The 17,920-nt window shown below is 37.0% G+C and overlaps 2 long non-coding RNA genes across 4 annotated transcripts; both read right to left on the reverse strand.

Annotated features, from left to right (window-relative positions):
• Positions 1–305: 305 nt before the first annotated feature.
• On the reverse strand, positions 306–8,906 carry LOC114142290 (uncharacterized). Of its 3 annotated transcripts, none has more exons than XR_003594985.1 (4): positions 8,796–8,906; positions 3,903–6,647; positions 2,879–2,975; positions 306–525 (listed from the first exon to the last, which is right to left on the reverse strand). It is a non-coding gene; the product is annotated as an uncharacterized LOC114142290 (long non-coding RNA). The 3 variants fall into 3 exon arrangements; XR_003594984.1 differs by having other exon boundaries at positions 3,802–6,647; XR_003594986.1 differs by lacking the exon at positions 3,903–6,647 and having other exon boundaries at positions 8,796–8,903.
• Positions 8,907–14,188: 5,282 nt separating this feature from the next.
• Positions 14,189–17,156, reverse strand: LOC114141551 (uncharacterized). Its single transcript, XR_003594870.1, has 6 exons — positions 16,962–17,156; positions 15,625–15,642; positions 15,448–15,477; positions 15,192–15,239; positions 15,008–15,064; positions 14,189–14,750 (listed from the first exon to the last, which is right to left on the reverse strand). It is a non-coding gene; the product is annotated as an uncharacterized LOC114141551 (long non-coding RNA).
• Between the last annotated feature and the right edge of the window lie 764 nt (positions 17,157–17,920).

Raw genomic sequence — 17,920 nt, forward strand, 5'->3', positions numbered from 1 at the left:
GGCCAACCGCATCCTGTTGCGTGCAGATGACACCACAGATTCTCAGACGCAGGAAACAATGTCACGCTGCAGCTCAATGTGCCAACCTCGAGACTCTTCCAGCGTTATCAAACATCCGCTTGAAATCTCTTAAAATATTCACAGCTTTATTAAATCATTGCAAAAATAAAGTGAAACATTCATTCATCAATAAAAAAATGTGGTGATGTGTGAAGGATCCCAGGAAGTCAGTGGAAGGGTGTGATCGATGACTAAGGTGAGAAAAGTGCTGTCCTGAGACACAACACCGTGCCTTTCTTCCTCCCTTTACTTTCGTTTCTTCCTCCGGTTCTCATTGGTTCATCTGTCATCTCCAGATTCTGGAGCGACCGAGCCTCTTCAAGCTCCAGGCTGGACTTGGACCTTCTCTGTCATCTGTTTGGCACTGTAGTAGGACAGACTCAGACCCATGATGGCCAGCATCATGGCGATCTGGTTGACGGTGCGGTCATGCGGCTGCGTTTGGACCTCACCAGCGACCTGCCTCTGCAGAGACAGAAAAGAAATTAGACAAAGGTTACTGGGACATATAAACTTATATGGTACTACACGTGCATCTCAAATTAAAATATCATTAGAATGTTAATTAAGTTGAAAAAGTTAAGCTCAAATTATATGAAAACAATTATTTCAAGCATTTTTCAGTATATGTTGTCGATTATGTCGTATCGCTAATGAGAATTTAAAAAGTTTGTTTTTTATACAGAAATGTCAGCCTGCTGAAGATTCTGTCCATGTCAAGACTTATTTCGCATTAATTACTGCATCAATGCAGCTCGACATGGAGGTGATGAGCCTGTGGTTCTGCTGAGGTGTTAAGGAAGCTCAGCTTGCATTAACAGCTGCCTTTAGCTGCTCTGGCTCTGATGTCTCTCATCTTGATCTTGAAAGTAGATCAGGGCAGTGTTGAGGCCAAATAAACAACTATGATATGGGCAATAAACCTGGCTTAGTTACTTTTGGCAGTAAGCCCAAATGCTAATTTCTGCCAGGAAATTAAATCAGCATCTTTATAAGTCTTTGATAGGCAAGGGATAAAGATTTTCTGTCAGAAAACTGACTTTGAACTTGAAAAAAATAAAAATAAAAATAAAAACACACAGTGGACAAACAATAGCAGAATGGATTCCTCCCCAAATTGTTACTGAGTATAGAAATTTCATTAATTGCACTTTTTTTCTTCCACCTAACTTTTCCATTAATATTCTTTGAAACGTAACTCTAGACAGCCATCTGTTTTAGCCATGGCTTTTTGTGGGTTACGCTTGTGGATGGTGTCAATGAGTTTCTGCTGGACACCAGTTGAGTCATCAGTCTTCCCCATTATTGTGTTGGCCATATCACCAAATTAATATACCGAAATGCATATTATATATTCCCTTAATACTCTAATTTCTTGAGATGTTAAATCTTGGGACATCATAACTTTTAGCAGAGATATACATTAATACAACAGTCTAGACACACATGATTCGCTTTTTGACTGGAATTATAGAAATAACTTTTCAGTCTTATTCCAATTTTTTGAGATGCATCTGCATGTCAAGACAGGTTCTCTTCTGAAAAGCTTAAAAGACTAATTTTAGAAATCTTTCCTATGTGCCCAAACAGAAACAGCCATTAAAGATTTAGCATGATACTTTATAAAAGGGGAACAGTGTCCTGTGCACAGGGATGGATTCTGTTGTGATTTTTCTCCAGGTGTAGCACCACCCTTTTCTAAATACAGATCAGGCATTTGAGCTGCTCACACTGTGAGATACCAGCTCATTTATGGAACGAGTAAGCAATGTTCAAAAAGATAAAGTGAGGTCTGTGTATTCTATAAGGCTGGCCTGCATTTTATAGCAAAATGGTAAAAAAAAAATAAAAAAAACACTGCTAGAATTGCTATAAAAAGCATAATGTTTGGGGGTGGGGTGGTTTGTCAATAAGAACATATTTCAGGACAACATAACCCTAGTCCTAAGTTCCAGTCTTGCTAATGTTTTCCAGTAAAATTCATTTGAAAGAATATTTAACAATGCGCTCACTGAAGCATATAATTGTCTGAAATCATTAAACTAACAACCAGTCTGTACATTAAAAATATTATTATAACCTCGCTACAGGGTCAGATACAAATTAAAAGCTAGTCACTTTCTTTTGTTTTCTTAAAGCCATCCGAGAAACGCTCCCTGTTTGTGAATTAGTGAAGATGGACGAATTAGAATTAATGTACAATGGAGGAGACATATACTGCCCCCCCACAGAGGATTACAATGACAAAAGAAACAAAGGAGATGATAATCATAAGCTCCCCCAATTACATTGTGATGAAGAAACCTCTTATAACCTCATAAGGACATGACCCTGACCACCTGTTGCTGCGCACTGAAGATTAGCTGGCTTAAAGAAGGCTTTAACATTTTTCGCTTGATTACAAGAGAGACAAATTAGGCTTTTATGAAATATTTCTGATTACGACAGGCAAGACCAAAGGTGCATTGCATCACTCTTAAGGTAATCTTGTTTCAAAACTAAAGTTGGCCAGGCTACAATTAACGCTTCTGATAAAAAGCCAACACAAGAGCAGACAAGATCCGACTAATTAACCTGCTCAATTAACCAGTTTGAGACAGCAAGAAGGTCCAATTCAATTTAATGTAACATTTAATGGGTGCTTATTCAACATTTTTATTTGAGCTTATAAAAGAAAAAAAAATGATTGTGATGATCAATGAGCTGATTGTTAAATATTTTTTGTATTTTTGTCTTCATACAATGATGCAGTGAAAGTACTGTAGTTAGCCTCAACGTACACTGACTCATGCTTATATTTATACCGCTATATTTATACCTGGAGAAGGCGGAAGTATCCAGGTGTGAGCCTGCCCAGTCTGATGATCATGTTTCCTGAAATGATGGATCAGTGAACCCCCGGGGTGGTTCAGGACCTGCAGGTGAAAAAATGAAAAGTGTAAATGTAGGCTATGTATTTCATGTAAACAATACATACAAAGAAGTGAAACTAAGCTTTTGAAGTCAGATCAAAAATAGGAGGGTACTGCTTTGTGCTGGCTTGCAAATAAACTAAAACATGAGGAAGGAACATCCTTTGCCTGAAGCTATGGCACAAAACTGCACACGTGTACAGAACATGTGTGATTGAAAATATTATCTGGAACTATTTCCGATTTGTCTCTTTTGCCACAAGTTCTGTTCATTTCACACGTCCAAAGTCGGGAAGCCCCCAAATCCGCCACCCTTTGCCCTCCCCTCAGTTCTGAGTTATTAAATCATCATGTTTGATCAAGATCTGGGTCAGAGCAACAGAGACTGTATTCATGCTGCGTCATGAACTGACACTGCAGAACTAAAGTCATTTTTATGTATAAAGATAAATGCAGTTATAAATTTTGTGATCACATGGCTTTGCATTACACAACTGGACAGCGAGATTCTAAATAGATGAAAGGAAGAAAGACAAAGGGATGGTTTTCAGTCCCACTACGACAGAGGCGCAAACTGTAAAACAAAATTTAAAAATGGGTTGATGGTAAAAACAGGAGACGGGATGAGCTCATCTCATAAAAAATAAAAAAAGAAATGAAAAATAAAAAAAAACCTGTCCAAGAATAATTATGTACAATGGCTCGTGAAAAAAAGATGTTGGATTTGATACTGGAAACTTATGTTAAACCTGGGATCCATGTTCCAGAAAAAAAATTAAGCATATTCACCAAAGAGGATGCATAACACATGAAGCAATAATACACCAACCTGTGGAGTTACACCCTTTATAGAAAAAAATTGTTATTCCAAGTTTTGTTTTGGTACTCCTCAAGTCAAGAGCTGATTATGAAAACAGATGGACTTCTCACCGTCTGCAAAAAGGAAGAAAGAATCGCTCCAGTCCCAACAGTGGGATCTTCTGCTTCCACAAACAGGGAAAAAATGACAGAAGAAACTCCTAACAGATGCCAAACAGAGAAGAACCTGAACCAGAGAGAGAGCTTCTGCGCTGCACTCCGCCTTTTTATACAGCCCAGCTCTTACCCAACCAGATCTTCAGGCTCGCCTGCGACACACGCCCACTTCTGCAACACATACACTCCGGTGTCCAAATTCATTACTCTCAGTGGGTCGCTTCCCAAATACACATGCCTACTGCCTCCTTCCAAAAACAAAAATGTCAGATATAATGTGCTCACTTGGGCAGAATAAGGGAAATAAACAGCAAAATAAAGAGAAGAATTATTAGGGCTGGGATTCCAGGGTATTGAGTTATATAACCAGCATGATGAGCACATTTAATCTCAGTTTGGGTCAGAAATCTAGTTGACCCCACAACTGTCGACAAGTGGGTAAAAAATGCTGAAAAATTATTTAAGCTTCTTAAAATTTACCAATAATGTTGTGGGGGGTTTTGTAAATCATGTAGTTGATTATATAACTACCGTACATTTCACAAAGTTCTGCAGAGTCAAAACTGCACTTAATATCATGCAACCTGAGCTCCCTGCATGAGGTCCAGAAGGCATGAAAATATTTCTGCAACCTGTGAATCTGACATCATGCAGCTAACACAAAACATCAGCTCACTTTCTAACAGTGAAAAGCTCTGGATGAAACTGTATGAACTATCTCAAATCACACCTTCCCCAAACACTACAAACATTTGGTGAATAAACCACACCAGCACTAATGATAGTGCATGCATGTTAATGGAGCTCTGTGACAGAGAGTTTAAGTAATGTAACACCCAGTATGTCTTACAGCATGTGCAACACCCACTTTATTAAGTACACCCTGGCCTTGTTAGGCAGTCAATCCCTTTTCAGCAACTGTATGTCTTTTGGCATCTAGACATAGTGATGGTGGTAAAAACAGATTTAGAGTGGTGAACATAGGTGACTCTGAACATGGAATGGTTGATGGTATTTTAGAAATTGGGATTTTCAAACAACCATCTTTCGAGTTCTCATAGAAGGGTTTTAAAAATTAACAGCGCACCTTTGGGATTTTGTGGAATGGAAGATTCAGGTGTAGACAAATCTGCCAATCTTTCATAGTGCTGTCTTGTTAATGTAAACCAAAATCTCTGAAGAATGTTTCCGACATTTTGAATCTACACCACAAAAAAAAAAAAAATAAGGCTGTTCTGATAAAGACAAAGTAGGTTAAACCAAGATCTACCTAAGCGGAGCATCTTAAAAGAAGAATTAAGAATAAGACTTGTGTGGTTCAATATGAGAATATGTGAAGAAAAAGAGAAGATACAAAATGATCTTCCAGTCAACATTTTCTATGAAAAATGAGATCCTATGCTATGTATGCATGTTTTGTTTTGATAGGACTTGTCAATAATTTGGCTGATAACATGTTTCAGTCTGGTTCAAGCTAAGTGAGCGTAAACAAAACTTACAGCAAAGAAACTTAAAGATTTGCTTCTAAAATCTTAAGAACAGCACAAATAAGACAGAGAGCTGAAACAATCAAAAAGTATTTTTCATTGTGAATGTCTTTCTAAAAAAAAGTGAAAGATAATATAAAAGAGGAGAGACAATTCCTAATTCTTTGGTTTAACAAAAAAATCCTAGATTGGGTTCTTAAAATGTTCTTGAATCTCTCATCATTCCTAATCATGATCAAATAAGAGATATCGGGCAATAGTGAATAAGTATTCTTACACTAAAGTATCCACTGCGCTATGTATCTTGTTCTCTTAAAGGAGAAGCCTGCTAATTTTACATGAGATTTCACTTGCATGTCAAATGCCTGGAAATAGTTTTACAGACACTAAATAAACACAACCTTGGTTTACATAGGGAACATTTTAGATTTAGAGACATGTTTGTAAATGACCTCCTTAAATGTAAGTCCTGCAGTATGTGCATTTCAACACTTGAGATATTTTACTGAAACAAGATTAACCAAAATAGTAAAACGTTTGAGGTAAATTGGGATTTTTAAAAATGTTAATGTCAACATCTAAGCAGTTAAATTGCTAAATCAGGAAATATTAAAACACTATAGTGTCATGTTGCTGATGTTGGCAATAAAAATGAAATGTTCTTCCTGAGAAGTCAGAGGTTATTCCTCCAGAACACCAGTGCATGCACATTACTGCAATACTTTCCTATTGTACAATAATGAGTATTTATAGCTTTACACCACTGACTTTGTGAAATATTGCATTAATAGAAATACATAGGAAAAAATCTTCCTAAAATGTTGGTAATTTCAACTCAAAACTTATGATTAATGTTTATGAATAAGTTGGGTGATAATTGTACAGGAAGTAATGTATGAAAATGAAATGAAACCAAACTGGACAGCCCATTTAAATTAGCTGAGTAGATCAAATTCTTCAGATCTTTACAGCTGCTTTTCAAAGACCCATTGACATTCTCAGGAATTTCGCGTAACAGGCAAGGCTGAGTCAGTAATAGGAAGAGGCCAACATCATGTGTTGGAAAGAGTCCGAGTGAATCATCTGTGAACTATTCATGTTACGGTTAGGGATCAACATGAAGGCTGGAGGGCGTTTCCCCATGGGTGCATCACCTGTGGCTGTGCAAAAATCCTCAGCTGCAAGCGAGTCCAGCCACAGATCTGAGGCAAAGCTGGGAAAATTGGTTGTGGTTATGGTCAAAGCACACAAGAATATTTGATTCAGAAGTAAACAGATATGTTCAAATTGTACTAAAATCTGGCAGACTTCCCAAGCAATTGTGGGATGAGCCTTTTAGCACTTGTGATTGTTAATATGGCTTGAAAGCTATAGTCGGCCATCTATCAGACCCATAAATATTTACTTCCCCTTGGGACACGTTGTACTTTCCGCAAAACAACCAATGAAATTCCACCGTCAGGTCTTTCCTCCTGTCTTGGTCCCGCCTTGTTGTGTCACTTTCTAGCGCCCTCCCGCTTTCACCCCCCAATCTGCCAGCCCCCAGCTCCCTGCAGCGAGCAGCCATGTGAAAGATGGACCCATCTGCAACCGTAGCAGAACCATTGACCAACTAAAACAACCTCCTGCAGCACAAAAAGCCTCAGTGTAACATCAGCGCCGTTAATCTGCCTGTCTCGCCGCAGGAGCAGCTCAGAGACTGGACATCCTCCACAGTCATGACAATGGCACGCCACTATTGTTGCCCCGGTGTCAGAGTCAATTAGTTAATGTGTGCAAGCTCTTTTGAAGTGATCCTGTGGTGACTAATAAACCCATCATACCTGATCATGTTAATTTGAAAACCAAACTCATTAAATTCCAGCCACACCTTCAGAAACCTGAACACTTAGAAACAATGTGCTGGATTAATTCAAAGTCATTGGGACTGCAATCAACAGGTCATCTTATTGTCTTCTAAAAAAATGGTTTGGGATAAAAATGGAAAATAGTTTAAAAAAATAGGATTCTGCTTATGTTTCAAAACATGATCACTATTACATTATCACAAAAATAAATGTTAAAGCAACCTGAAACATATTTCAGTTGCAGCAGAAATACTTTGGGGTAGACCCAAGAGATCCAGCATAAAATGAGATTCTGGAAACAACAATACAACGAAAGTTTATTGGTTTGTAGAAATATGGCTTTTCCCTGCATATTCCAATCAAAGTCTGGGAATTTATGTCAATCAAACGACACAAACATTTTATTTTGGTCCCTAACTGACGAAATACTGTGGCAGACTTAGATAGGTCAGAACAGAGAGGAGCTGAGCCATGAGTTAAAGTGTTTTAAGCTACTCTAAAGTGACTCTCAAACCTGACACACACACGTCTTAATCCACTTAAAGGGAGAATAGATGACCAAAGGTCTTAACCTTTGTAAATCCAGCCAGTGATACAATTTTAAGGAACATCTAAAGGAGATTATTTTTTTCTAAACTGTCAGTTTAAATCAGCATAAAAAATGTCACCAAACCTAAATTATTTTTATGCATATGTCAGTTTGAGCTCTAGGAAGCAAAACCTCCAGAAAAATTCCCCTACAGCCAGTGAGCCGGAGTGGAAAGGAACAAAGTATACATTGACAAAGACATGCAATGTGCATTAAAAAATCCTGCTATCAGAAAAGTTAAAACAGGAAAGATTTACTAAGATTATAGCAATTTATCACTAAAACATATTACCAAAAAGGTTTGCAGACTTTTTTTTAAAGTATGAAGCGTTTTTGTTCTTTTACCTATAAATTTCAGATTAGGGTGCTTTTAATAGTTTTCTGATGATCTGGGCGAGAGAGACAAAAATAAAGCCTTTAGTGCACAACCTGTTTTGAAAAACACTGAGCAAAACCAAATTATGAGTTTAACTTTACTTCTTCAAATCAAACTTTTACATCTGTTAAAAAAATGACATGTAGGGGTTTTTTCAAGCTGTATCCTGCACTTTTGGAGATATCCTGCCATTTAAATGTCCATATCTGGTATGATCCCCGCTGATGAACTCATCTTAGATTAAATCCAGTTGAGCGCAACACTTTCCACTTAAAAAATAAACATATTAAGATGCTGATTCTTTCTTGTTAAAAAGTTGCAAAAACATCTACAGTCGGGTTTATTCTGAAACAGAAGAACTGCGGTTAAAAATCAGAGCGCGTTTAATAAATGTTTGGGATAAAATAACAGAACTTTCTGGCGCAGCTGGAAAGCAGGACGCGCAGTCTACTGAGCTGTTTTAAACTTAGCGCTGCAGACTCCCGAAGACTCATCAGTCATGTCTCTGTCCTGCCTGTCCCTCCTGTCTCTCAAAGGCTGGGCGCTTACCTGCAGCTGTTCGGGGGCAGGGCGTGTGTGCGGGGGACAGCTGTGGGCTCTGCCAGCCTGCGCTTAAATGGTACACTGTGTTCGCTTTGAAAAGATTTTATAGGAAGCTGGGTATGCATGTTGTGTGTGGCAGTAGTGAGAGGGGAGGGGCACTGAGAGCGCTCAGACATGCCGCTGTTCATACGGACCCACGCAGACCCCCACAGCACAGGAGAAATGGGCTCGTCCGCGTTGAATGTTGGCTCGCTACCTCAGTGTGCGGAGGAACATTTTGTCTTTGTGTGAAATGTTGTGGAAGAAATAAGCGCACATGCGCCATGTCCTCTGGATGGCAGACGTGTAAATACGAAAATAGTGAACAAGGAGTGAAATATGCGGACTCTGTTAATGAAATGATAACTTTATCTGGGTTTTAACTACTACCGTCAGTCCTAACTTTGGAAACTAAAAAGCACCAAGTTGAACCATTTTCTTTCTCAGAATGAATTTGCCTGCAGCTAAAGCAAAGTGTACAGTGCCTTGGACTTGAATTTCACATTTTATTTTGCTTACAACTTCCTTTAGTCGGTACAGACACCCTTTGTTGCCATTGCAGCTGCAAGACTTTATGTCTGACCGTACCTTGAGGCAATCTGCAAAATTGATTTCCTGTTATAAGACTGAAATTTTTTTTTTTGTCATTTTCTTTGTAAAATGGCTCAAACTTAGTCAGTTTGTAAGGAGAGAGTCCATTAATAGGATTTCTCAAATTTAGCTACACATTCTCTGATTTAATTAACGCAGGACTTTGACTGACACATAAAAACGTTTTCATCTGAACCACTGCGTTATAGCTCTAACTACGTTTTAGATCATCGTGCTGGAAGGTGAACTTCAAACAGATTTTCTTCCAAGACGACGGTATTCAGCTTCATCCATTTTCCAATAGACTGTGACCAGCTTTCCTGTCCCCTGCTAAATGTAAGAATCCCAACAGAATGATGCTGCCACCACCAGATTTCAAGATGGTAAAGGTGTTTTCATGTTTATTTTCTATCAGTCATGCCAAAAATATATATTTTTGTCTCATCTGACTAAACCGCCTTCTTCCACAAGGTTGAAGTGCCCCCTACGGCCCAAGAAATTGAACTTTCTGTTACTTTCTTTTGACAAAGGTTTTCTTCTTTCCTCTCTTCAGGGAAGGTCAGATTTGTGAAGTATATGACTAGTTTTGTTCCTAGTCACTGGAGCTCTGCAGCAAATAATAGGACATTCCTTGCAAGATTATTTGTTTAGCACATTTCAGCAACAAGGCAATTCAAAGTGCTTTATGTGATTAAAATATAAAACAAACAAGCTATAAACATTAAACTGCAGTAGCAAAATAAAGAAAAGTTGGGATAAAAGACTAAACTGTACTAAATATAATCAAAGGTAACTCTAAAGGAATAGGTTTTTAGCCTTGAATTAAAGAAACTGAGTGTTTCAGAATTTTTGCAGTTTTCTGGAAGCTTACCCCCAGATTAGTAGAGCATAAAAATGAATGCTGCTTCTCTATGGGGTTTTTTCTGATTCTGGACAGAATCAACTAGAACCAGCAGACCTGAGTGGTCTGTAAGGTTAACAGGTCTTTAATGTCTTAATGCTAACTCATTCAATGATTTAGAAATTAACCAAATAATTTTAAAGCCTATTCTCAGAGCTACAGGGAGCCAGTGTAAGGACTTTACAACTGGGGTGATGCTCTATTTGCTTAGCTTTAGTAAGAAGCAGTTTTCTGATTGACTCATTGGCAGACATCTGAAGACACTGTTGCAATAATAAGTGAGACTAAAGATAAATGCATTGTTGAGTTTCTCTAGATCTTACTGGTACATTAATTTGTCCTTTATTCCTAGAAATGTTCTTTAGGTAATAAAAGGCCAACTTTGTAACTTTCGCAGTACCTAATCAGTAGTTTCTAGCTGTAACAGTTGAAGCTGTGTGATGACTTGATCGTTCCTCTATAGGTTAAAAAATAATTACTTCACTTTTGTTTCTATTCATCCAAAAAAAAATTGTAGCAAATCTACGCATTGATTTTTCTGCTCAAGACTTGAACAGGTTCAAAGTCACATGGTGACATTGCAATGTAGAGCTGTGAATCATCTGCAAATTTAAGGTAACTATATGTTGCTATGAGTTAATGGGAGCATGTAAATAAAGAGGGGGAAATAAGACATCTGTCTCATCTATCACTTTTTAACTCAGATCATCTTAGGACAGTGGTTCCCAAAGATTTTCTTCTGGGAACCGCTGTTCCACTGTAATCCCTGGGCCCCCCTAGGGATTACAATAAAATCCCCCCCAAAAAGAAGAAAGAATCAACTGGGCACACACATTGTTCAACCAGACATAAACCTACACACATATTTTGTTTTCAAACTCCACTGCATCCCACACTTTGGGAACCACTGTTTTAGGATGATTAGATTTGATTATGTCCTATTAAATATAATCTCATCAAACCCCAGAAGGACTTGGTTATTACTGCTGTTTTAAGATAAGTTCAGATAAGATCATGGATTTTACAAACGAGTTTTGTTTTCAGCTTGTTTAGTGAGACCTGATCAAACAAGTCTGACCACACACTCTGAAAATCAATTTTTAGGCACTGTGAGATAGCTTAAGCAGAACATCTTTCAACAATAGCAGGAAAAAATGCAAACATTTTAGTATCCATCCTCTGGCTTTACCCGTTAATCCCTGTAGGGTTGCAGGGGGTTATTTCTAGCACTGGGTGCTGGGTGAGAGGTACATCATAGAATAGAATAGAACTACTTTATTCATCCCAGCAGAGAAATTATTTCGCAGTTACAGCAAGAATTTTTATACACAGATTAACACACACACGACGGGAGCTGTGTCTGCAGGCAGCCAGCTAAGCCAGCGCCATTTTTGAAAACCCGGAAGGAGGGTGAGGAGGACATGCGGGAGTCGAACCCGCGACGAGGACTAAGGCCTCCAAATGTGAGGCATGCTAACCCCCTGCGCCACCACAGCACGCCCCAACATGAGCAGGTTGCCAGTCTTTCTTACAGCCACATAGAGACACACATATTTATACTTCAGGACAATTTAGAGAGACCAATTACCTAACAGTGACAGGGAAGTCAGAGTACCCAGAGAGAATGGATGCATGCATATGGAGAACATGTAAACTCCATGCATGGATTCGATCCTAGGGCCTTTTAGTTGCAATTCATGGAAAACAGAATTTGAGAACACTTGGTAAGCAAAGCTCTAAATTCAAATCACCATGCAGTGAAACTAAATGCAACCTAGTTTATCTTAGTTCATTTGTTAAAATTAAATATCATCCAATTCTTAACTGAAAACTATTGCAGATCTGACAAAAATCAACAATGCTTTTTGAAAAAACTTAAATAAAACACTGTCCTGCCTGGAGATCAACAGTTTGAGGCAGGCTTCCCAAATGCAAATTCAAATTGATTTGGTGAGGTAAAGTTAATAGACATTATGATATCACATTCATTCTTAAAGGAACAGCTTAAATATTTGTGATGTTAAGTACTATTATGTCTGGTGGATAATGAGAGTTTTGACTTAGAAATTGGTGTTTTTATTGTATGGGATTAGAATTTGCTTTCTTCATTGAAATGCTAAACATGCAAGCATTCAACAAGCTGATTTTATCAGTAGACAAGGAGTGACCCCTCAGGGTTGTTTGAGGTTAATATACTTTCCAGTGACCATGGTGTCCCATAATGCACAAGCATGTTACTTCAAAAGGTGTATTACAAGGCTGCCGACTGCTGACACAGTAAGACAGATCTCTTCTGGGAGTTCATCTCTTTGCATGAAATGCACAGAAAACAATAATAGGATGCAATATATGGACATTTACATAAAGACAATAAATGTCCATATAGTGCACTCTGTTCTATGTTTTTACATAAAATAAGAGTTCCCAAATATATATATATCAGAATTCACATCATACATTTAATCAAAAGTGACAGCTTTGGTTTAAGTCTCCTACAGGTAAGTTCCAAGACTAACAGCTGCTTCTCAATGTATGCATTTTTTTTCCTACTAAATAATCTGACACCAGATCTCTACTGTAAACACGTTACGTGTCCTTCAAACACGTAATTTAGCCCGCTTCAAAATGAGCAAATAACAAAAAATATTCAATGGGTCACGTTTGGAAACTATATTTGCTTTAAGATATTTAAGTGAAGTGTTTGCAAACAACAAACGCGTCATAATTGACCGACTTTCAAGCTTAGCGGAAGCCACAAGAGGAATCCCACTGAAGAAACAAAGAACATCTGCTTTATGTGGTAGCACACTGTCCCCTGCTGGTGACAAGCGACGAGAACAGGAGTCAGGATTAGCAGACCACAAATCCAAATGTGAGGAAACATCTGGGAAACTATTTTGATTTCTAATGTACGTTATCTGTATGTAAAAACACACAATCTGTATTTGACAGTAACAACTGTAATTTCACTTTAGGGAATAAAACACCACGTACCAAATAGATTTTACCTCACCTATGAAAAGTGCTTACCTTCATTTAAAACATTATTGCTATACATCAAAAATACATGCTAAAAAACACCAAATACCATTACAGTTATGTTAGTTCATCAAAGGACATAAAGAAACATGTACAGTACTCTGGAATCTTGCAGAAAGATGGATGTGAATCCCAACCCAGAAACTTCTCGAGGCAAGATAATACAAAACTGCCGCCATATCTCAAAGGTTTGGTAGAAGAACTTGGGTAATCCACTTTAGTAGGAATGGATATATTTCTTCTGTTTCAATTTCTGATTTTTACTATTTGGCTTTTTTAAAATCAGGAATATAGGATTATTAGTTGTTTTCAAAAGTGTCTGGAGTTAGGCTTCCAATAGTTACAATTTTCTTCCACATTTGGTCTAATTTCTTTAAACCTTCTCCAACATCAGTTCAAAATTAATTTTATTTCATCATTAAACACCAGTAATAGAAAAAAAAAATCTGAATCAATTATAGATATAAATGATAGAAACTTTAAATGTTGGAAAACATTATGTAAATATTTAAAATCCTGTTACACACGTTGATGCAAATATCCAGTAACATATCTATGGTTATAACCTAATAATAATGGCTGTATAAATACTTTCTCACTGCAATCTTGTGAAAACTGAATATACAGTTTTAGTTGCACATCATGAAATGTAGTTCAGTTGTTTCTGTCAAGTCAATTCACCTAAAATGAATAAAGTCACATCAAAGAAAACCAAACAAACATTTTAAATTTTTTTTATTCAAGAACATTTAGATCAACCACTGAAGTCAGAAAAAAAAAAACCTTCCACTTCCCCTTACAGAAACATAAGTTAACAACTGTTTTTTTCCCAATCTGAAGACCAGATTTACATGGTACATGTTTTGGGGATCTACCAAACGTTTGACCTAATACACTAAATTTATGTGGCATTATAACTGACTAGATCTTACGTTGACATACATCGCTTTAAATAATTTGGTAAGCAACTGTTTATAAGTCAAACATTAAAATACAGGGAGATGAAAGGCAAAGTTCCTATTCTCCTGTAAGTTTTACTACATTTTAGCTGCCTTATGTTTAAAATTAGATTCAAAACCCGACTTGAAAATATCTATCCATCAGCAGTTTCAAAAAAACAAAACAGATTAGACAAACTAAAATGCCACGCCTATAAGATATGGACGGTAATCATTTTAAAGTTGATAAAAATAACAAAAAAATGGATATGAATGTGAAAACAAAGTCTTGTTACATTGAGTGCAAGCCCAGAACAAACCTATAAATGACATATTTGTAATATAAAACTTGGTAAAAAATACTTATTTAAAACTGTACAATCACCAAGTACACAGAGTGAGCACATCTTCAACCATTATTTATTTGGTTTCGGTGGCTTCAGCCTTTGGCTCCTAAGAAAAAACAAACAAACAAACAAAAACAAAAAAAACAAGAATAAACAACTTTGTCCTACAGAACAATTAAACTCCAACTTCTGGGCCGACATTAGGAATCAGTGTGTGAAACTATTAATATCTTAAAAGGAAATTAATTCAAAATAAATCTTGTGGGTCATATTAATATCTTAACCAAAAAATAACTGCATTGTATAAAGAACGTCTATCAATAATAAAATTTAGGGTAGGTATTTCTCAAAACAGAAACATACCTCAGCCTTGGTGTTCCCATTCTCAGCTGGCTTGGCCTTCTTTGCTTTTGGTGCCTTCTGCAAAACAAAGAAGCAAATAAATTTAAATTTACAGCAACTGTATAAAAACCCCGCTTTAAATTAATTGGATCAAAGATATTTTATTACTTTCTTCAATAAAACTATCTGCTATGAAATTACTTACCTTTGGAGCAGCTTTTTTCTTAGTCTCCACTGGGGCTGCCTTCGGTTTCTGAAAAAATAAGTAAATAAAAAATTATGACTGGAAAGAAAGGAAAACTAGTTTATACAGATAATCGCCCTTCAGAAGGCTCCTATTATTCCATAAAAAGCTTGTTACTATTTTGACAATTTCACATGGAGATTTTGTGCAAAAGCTTTAAACAGTATGGGCAAGAAAAAAACATGCGGTACAACAGCTATCCGAGATAAAATCTTACCAGTGCCAGTCGTGGGGAGGTTCTTCTTTGCTACCGACAAAAGATATATTTAAAGTTTAAATACATGAAGGAGTTTTAATTCATTTAAATATGAAAAACAAAGAAAAGTCAAATAGTTTGTCAAAAAAGAAAACAATAAAACAAACTAAAATAAAGCATAAAGTAGGAGAGACAAACCTCAGGGGGAACAGTTTGCTGTAAGAAAAAAAAAAGAAACAAAAGCACAGTATTAACATTCCAACAGCAACATCATCTTCAAACTACATGAACTCCAGTTGTACATCAATTTTATTATCAGAAAAAAAAAACAATCAGAGGAAACTTAAATCAAAGTGCACACAGTTAATTTGTAACGAGCTGCTGAACTTGAAAGTCACAAAGGACTTCCCGCGCATTTTTGAATTCAAACTTGGGCTGTCCTGTCACCATGACAGCGCTTTGGCGCCCTGACAGCTTCCTTTGTTTTGTATCAGTGCGCGCCTACGGACAGCTGCAGGGGGAAACTGATAAGATTACTACTTTACTAATCTGCAGCTACACAAGAAATGCAAGGAAAAACGAATCTGCAGAGCAAATCACAAATACAATTTAGATGTTTTTGTTTTTAACCGCGAATCTTAGTAGTTCTCATAAGTAGTTATTAACATACTATGGCGATTAAATTAAATATTTTTAAGAAAACCATAAAATTTTCCATAGTTCAGTTAAAAATAGCAAAACTACGTCTCTATTTAGATCAATATTTTGCTACACGTTCTTTAGAGATGGATTTGGGTAAATTACTAATACGCATTGTCTAATATAAAGGGCGCAATTGATGATTTGCATACATTGATGATCAAATTCAACTAACAGATGAAAATTTACAACATTGTTGAATCTCTATGCAGGATGGTAGGGCAATTTAATCATTAAAAACAGATGAAAATTTATCATTTTCATTTACCCTCCCCCACTCCTTCCTCAAATTTGCAGGTTGCTAAAAGCATCTTAAAACTCAACCAACCACCCAAAATGTATATTTGCAAAAATATATATTGACCGTTTTGATTCCTATTGTTGTGATTACGAAATAATAGCGTAACTCGGTGCATGAAAAGTTGGTCTTTGGGTGCAACCTGTCAATTTTTTTTTTGCCCAGCCTACTGCCACAGAGAGGGAAAAAGCCAGACGATGACAGGATTTAATCACCACAGCGCAATGTCAGAAGATAATGTAGTCCGAGCCTGACTACAAGTAAATTCAATTATATCTACACCGTCTGAGCTTTTAAAACCAGTTGGTGAATATTTTAGGCATTTATCGACGACCAACACTTTAATTTTCGACGACTAAGACGATGCTTGAACAGGTCTCTGCTGCCCGTCCGCCATTGCTATAACGTTTGTTAGAGATGATGACGTTCCTCTGATGCAGAAAAAAATAAATGCAGCCCAACGTTAACCTCAAGACACCGTCACGAATCCTACAAGAAGACTCAAAAAAACTAAATATAATAAAAGTAAAAATCCTACCTTTGCTTTTCCCATGGTATTGGCTGGAAGTCAAAAGAAAGCTGAAAAAATACAGCCGCAAAAACAAGCTTTTTTTCGAAGAGATGTCACACGTCGACCCTGCAGTCTCAGTGTAAAATGGCGAATGTATAATAGAAACGAATGTTTTTGTAGTTTATACAGTGAAATATAAGAACGAAACCGGTTTGAACCAGTTTTCTATTTCGACGTTTGTCATTGGACAGAAACGTGACACGTGGTTCCAGGGACCTCCCACTTGTTAAAGAGGCAGGAAGCGAACTGGTGAAAGTCTGACATTCGCCTCTGGGGGGTGCTGTGCCGGTGGTTTTGACTGAATTAGGTTCTTATCGAAAAAATAAACGTATAATGAAAATGGCGTTTACTACATGTTGCTGATGAATTACGGGTTTAAAAATACACTTATATTCGAACTTCCTTATTCTGCCTTTTATATTAAAACTTAATTGCATGTTATTGGGAACTTTTGACATAGACCAACACAAAGAATAAAATGTTTTTTAAAAATTTTACAAAAACATAAGTGAGGCATGAAACCACCTCTCTGTGAACACAGCTGTTCTTCGTTTGAGGTATGTCTCCTTTAGGCTTTAATACTCAGACACTGACATTTGTAACCATTTTTCTCTGTAAAATCTGTCAAACTATTCCATTGCAGCTCCTTCTGCTTCTTGTTGCCCTTTTTGTATGACAAACATCAGTTCCACTCTCTAGTCTTTCTAGTTTTCTTCTATACTACTAATTCTTAAGCATCAATCATCTTTTAAGCAATTCTGGCAATCATCGCCATCCCTGCTGAAGAAACTTATTGGTACAGCATGTTGCTGCCACCACTGTTTTCCTGTGGATGTGGCATGTTCAAAGTGATGCACAACATTTTTATAGCTAGATAAAACACTAAATTTTAGTCTCATCTGACCAGATCAATTTCTTCCACATTT

This window comes from Xiphophorus couchianus, chromosome 3 (genome assembly GCF_001444195.1).
Source record: "Xiphophorus couchianus chromosome 3, X_couchianus-1.0, whole genome shotgun sequence".
In the NCBI taxonomy this organism is placed as follows: Eukaryota; Metazoa; Chordata; class Actinopteri; order Cyprinodontiformes; family Poeciliidae; genus Xiphophorus; species Xiphophorus couchianus.